Source organism: Apium graveolens, chromosome 3, assembly GCF_009905375.1.
Source record: "Apium graveolens cultivar Ventura chromosome 3, ASM990537v1, whole genome shotgun sequence".
Classification (NCBI taxonomy): domain Eukaryota; kingdom Viridiplantae; phylum Streptophyta; class Magnoliopsida; order Apiales; family Apiaceae; genus Apium; species Apium graveolens.
The window spans coordinates 7,064,828-7,070,827 of NC_133649.1; positions in this window are offsets into that span (position 1 = coordinate 7,064,828).

Below are 6,000 nucleotides of genomic sequence, written 5' to 3' on the forward strand. Positions count from 1 at the left end.
CTGATGATTGAATTCTTTATTCGTTGAGTACATGATCATCCGTCGACTTTATGATCATCCATTGATGGCTTCATTGATCATCCGTCAACTACTATATAAAACATCCATTGATAGCCATTTGATCATCTGTCGATGGCTTTGTTAATCATCCGTCGGTAGCTATTTTGGCACTTGACTTCAATTCATTTATGCAGAATTACAAGACATCATCTATGTACAATTAATCAACCTATTCTGCATATCTAGTTAAAGTCAACATGACTTATATGCTACTACAGAATCTATACAAAGGTGTATGCAGAAATGTGCTACAGACTCATTATTACATAAGCTACTCACTCGATGGATAATAAATCATCATCCGTCGGGACTATAATGAGCTATCCGTCGGGACTATAATTCTTATCCGTCGAGTGCTACATTATTTCACTAAGTAAAATCTACTTAGGTGTTTTGTTTATGAAATCATCAAGTACACAACATATGCACAACAATCTCCCCCAATTTATGTCTACTGGAATTGTAGCCATAAATTAAGAGATACTTGATGATAACAAAACATCCTAAATATACAGCTTTAAAGAAAAGTAGATAATACTGAAAGTGCTTCAATTAATCAAAATGTGCAAAGTTTAGCTCACAGTCATTTCAAGATGCTCCTCTAGCCTGAGCATATTTTTCTAGTTTCTTAAATGTCTGGATCTTCTTCCAAGCTTTCTGTTGTTTTCATCAATCTGATTTTGGAGCTGCCTGTGGAATTCTAGCTCATCAGATTCTGAGAGATTTAGCTTTTATTGCATTTCCAAGATAGTCTCATTGCTGGAGATGCTCAGTTGGTTTTCTAATCTAAAGAATCTTCTCATACCTTTGTCATCCATGAACTCCATCAGCCAGTAGGGCCTTAGATTCACTATTCTTTCTGTGTAATGGATGATTAGAGTTTTTGGGAGTGCATCTTTAGCTCTAACACTCCTTAGTTCTTCAATCTTCTTCAATACTAGTCTTCTTGCAGTGACATTGAACCCAAAGTTCTTCTTGAAGGATGAATAAACTTTAATCAGTACAGCTTGGCTCTCTTGAAGAATCCTGTGAAGTGGCCACTGAATCTCCTTTCCTCCTTTGTACTTGAACACTAACCTTTTAGGTCGGTTTCTGTATGCATCAATTCCCCTCACTTCATCTAGTTCATCCAGATAGAGGTTTAGATCAGAAAATTCTTTGATGTCACACAAGTACAAGTAGTCTCCCTTATTGACTTTGGGCTGAGCTTTGACTACAGATTTGGATTTGAGAGGTGACAGCTTCACCTTCTTGACTGCTCTTGACTTTTTCCTTTTTGGCTTGCTAAGGATTGGTAGACTGAAGTCAGGAATTGGTATGTTATCCCATTCTATTGGCTCATCCTTGGGCACAATAGGTTCACCATGAATATTCATGTAGGGATCCACCACCCTTATATCTTCAAATACCACAGAGGGCTTTGATGCTTGAGTTATAGCTGGTGTGGGTTCCTTAGAAAATTGATCTCCCAATTCCTTATCAACAATATCCAGTTTCCTTTTTGTTCTTTTAGCCAAGTCTTTCTTTCTTGGAGATTTCTTCTGTTCTTCAACTTGTTTCCTTGATTCAGTAGCTTCAGATTGTTGAGAGGGAATTTGTTGTGATGAATTCACAGCCTGTAGCTTGGCCAAGATAGCAATCTGCTCTTTCTTTTATTTAGCCTTCTTTGCATCTAGAACAGCTTGCTTCTTTTCCTGTTTTAATCTGGCTTTTTCTTCTCTCTTTGCTTGAGCAAATTGAGAATGTCCAGCTACCACACAAATTTCCTTTCCATTTCTGAATATCTTAGCAATTCTCCTTTTTGAAGCTGAATCGGTTGGATCTTTATAGAAAATAATTGATCTTGACAGAAGCTTCTTCTCATCAGGCTTGGGTGTCTCATACACAGTATCCAAGGGGTTTTTCAAGGATGATTTTGAGTAGTTTGCCCTTGGTTTAAGAATCATTTCAGCCTTTGGAGACTTGATGCAGGAAGATTGTCCTCTTTCCAGATAGTTCATGCTCATCTCATTCACACTGATTTGCTTGACTTGAGAGTGATGGATGGATGACTTAACTGGCTCCTTGACTAGTTCAAACTTCTTCCGTATCTCCTCATCAATCTTCTCCCAGTTGATCAAACTCAACTTTTCTTTCTCAGCAGCTTTCAAGTTGGCTGCCAGATCTATACCATCTGCAACTGGTGGCTTTGAGACAGTAATTGATGGCACAATTACCTTAGTATTTTGTATCTGAAGCTTCTTCCCCTCACTTGGTCCTTTCTCCCCCTTTTTGTTATCATCAAGTGGAGGAGTCAGGCCTTGTACTTTAGCCAGTTGCATGAGAAGATTGGTCTGAGACTGTTGATTTTGAAGAATGGTGGCCACATAATTTTCAATAAATTGAACTCTGTCTTCCAACTTGGCCAGCTTCTTTTCAGCATCTGATTCTCTTCTCAGTCTCAGTAATAGATCCTGCAAGGTACCATATGGCATGACTTAATCCAGCTTCTCAGAATTGTAGGTCTTCAAGTCAGTTATATCCTTTTTGAGTTCATCCACACTCAGATTCTGTCTTAATTGCTGTAGCTTCATGAGATGTAGAGAATCTAGGTGAGCTTGAAGAATAGCCTTAGTACCAGCATTTGAGCTCTTCTGAATGGCCTTTTGGATAGACATGATTTGTTTGACCAAGGATACATTAAATTGTCCTGTGTAGACTCCTTTGTCAAAGCCCATTCAGGTAAATCTGGAATAGAACTTGGGACTTCATCTCCCCCTAAGTTCATGCTTCCATCAAATGAAATAGAGTCATCATCATTAGAATTTATTCCAAATTCCTCAGATGGCTCACCAGCTGTAGGAGGTATTAAATTGACAGCAGCTTTATCCCTTTGTAGAGATTATGAAGTATGCACCAGATTCAAAGTCTTTTCTGCCTCCTCATTGCCCTGAGCAGCCAACAATTGATAGGCTGACACAGGATGAGTAAAAGTGTCAGCATCCAAGGAAATGTTATCAATTACAGCTTTGTAATATTTCTGAAATTGTCTTTCCTTTTCAGCATCATCCACAATCATTAACTCATGAGCAATGGCTGGATCCACCCTTATACCCTCTGTACCTACTTTTCTCTCATGTTCTCTCTTTTGTTGCATCAGGGTCTCACCCTGGCTCCCCACCCTCACACCCTCACCTTCACCTACTAAGGTGGGACTCCTCTCACTCCCTTTTGCCAATCCTGAATAAATGGATTGCTGATTTTCACTCATTTCCTCTCCTTTTGCCTGGGAGCAACTCAGCCTCTCACTCAAGACACTCTTCTCTCTCAGTCCTAAGAGTGACTGTACAACCACTAAATCTTCTGCACTAGAAATAATTGAAGTTTGAAGTGGTGCAGAGATACCCGACGGATGAGTGATATCCACTGAGTGAGTGGTAATGTTATCCTACGAATAACTGCTATTAGGCTTATCTGTCGGGATACAATCACTACTCGACGGATGAGCAATATCCATCGAGAGAGTATAAATGAATAAGTTGGGAAGAGAAACTATTGTTCACTCTGTACTGATTGAAGATATTTGGGGCACAGATGTCACAATAGTTTCTGAAAGAATTGGCAAGTGAGCCAACAAATTATCTAACAGATGATGCTCACTTGTACTAGATTTTGGCTTCCCCAACATAGTTAAAGAAGGGGAATCAAGAATTGATGTGTTTATCATATCCACATCCAGAGAGTTTATTGGTGAGTATGGTGTATGAGGTGCTTCTATAATTAGAGATTTTGGCTGTGACTTCACATTTATTGGAGCCACATCAAACTGAACTTGAGAAGGTGCAGTGACTGTGTCTTTAACACCAGTTTGCATATTGTGTGTACCCTGTGCATCCCCAGAGGTTTTAGATTTCTTCTTTCTTGTATAAGTTTGGGGTGAGCTTGTGTCCCTAACCCTCTTGGCATGTGCTCTTGGTTGAGAGCTTTGTTCAATAACCACATCCTTTTGGGAGGATGCAGCTAGAAGTGAGCTTTTGTCCTTTTTAAGCACTGCAGTTTGTTTGGAAACTACAGTGTGGCTAGGTTGGGATTCACTCAACTCTCCAACCTTATTCTTGGGGTTTCTTTGATGTTCACCCCTTCCCTCACCTGAATTTCCCTCTTTCACACTCCCCTCTTTTGCTTTTGTGGATTTTTTAACTGGCATCTTTTGAGAGATACCAGAAGGGGTTTTCTTTGATTTAGATTTGGAAATAGTAGTAGGTTTGGAGGCTTTGGTAGGCAACTGTTTGGTCATTGGCACAGTTGTCATAGCTACTCCTGAATTCAAAAAAATAGTGGAGGTTGGAATAGTTGTAGGGATGGATGAACTTACCTCACTTACCTGAGGTGCCTGCATTACAGGAAAGTAGAACATTGGCACATCCTTGTGATGATTGGCCCTGTTCAAATCTGCAATGAGTCTTCTCTCTTGAACCCAACAATCCAGTTTTTTGTTAGGGTTCTCAAGCACAATCTCTTCACAGAGGTGGTTAGCCAATAACATGAAAAATCTAGCATAATACACATTTTTACCTTTTTTAGCTAACTCACCCAATTTAAAACCTAACTCAAATAGGACAAGGTCACTGAAATTATAAAATTTATCTGTAACTAGCATGTATAGCATGTTAAGCATGGAAATATTCATTGAATCAAAATTACTGATTTTTCCAGAGAAAACCTTAGTAACTACATCACACATTAAACCTCACTCCTTTCTAAGACCCATTCTCCTAATATCACTCAGTTTAGAAGTAGGAAGTGCATAATGCATGGAATTAAGCATATTGATAATATCAGTGTCATTGTGTGGTGAAGTCACATTGTTATCAGGAATTTTGAAACATGCTTTTATCACATTACTATTGATACAGAATGTTTTACCTTTGATGGTTAGAGTGATGGTCTTGTCAGTAGAGTTATAGATAGCAGTTGTCCACATCTCTTCAACAACTTCACAGAAGATTGTGGGTGATTCCAGCATGGCATAATTGAGCTTGCAATTCTTCAGAAAGTCCATCATTTTGTGGTAGTCCTCTGATTGCTGAATACCCTTATTGACCAATGCAGTGAAATTGTTCTTCTCATAAATGAACCCAGTTTGAGACATAATCTTTACTACAGGTGCCATTGTTTAGAGAATAAAAGCTTGAAGAGAAGTAGAGTAAATGTTTGAGAGAGAATTGAAATTAGAGCAGTTGAATTTGAGAATGATAAAAGAAAACAATTGCAATGAAATAAGCTTTTATAATATCTCAAAAAATAACTGATCAAAATAATAAAGTAAAGTAAATTAACCAATAGATTGCCTAAAATAGCCGTTTAAAAATAAACTGTAAAAATTTCACCCATTATTCGTCGTGTAATGCTTACAAACTGTAAGTATACTCGATGGATAATGTATAGGGAATTAACGGCTCAGATTAAGACAATTCGACAGATGAGGATAAGCTGTTATCCGTCGAGACATAAGATATTCCAGAAAAGTAATTGATTTTTATTAGCAAATAGTGTGTCGACGGATGACCAAACTCGATGGATAAGGGTCATCCGTCGAGATGTAAATTTTGACTTAGCCAAAAATTTCATCCAGAATTGAAAAATCAATTAACTTTTTGGCTGCATAACAATTTGTAAAATAACTCAGATAAATTTAAGAGTAATTAAGCATACCTAACTCACTTACCAACCTTGAAAAGGTGGATTCATCCAGTGGCTTGGTAAAGATATCTGCAAGTTGCTTCTCACTTGGAACAAAATGTAGTTCCACAGTACCATTCATTACATGTTCCCTTATGAAATGGTACTTGATATCTATGTGCTTTGTCCTTGAATGTTGCACTGGATTTTCAGTGATGGCAATTGCACTTGTGTTATCACAGAAAATAGGAATTCTCTCAACTTGCAAACCATAGTCTA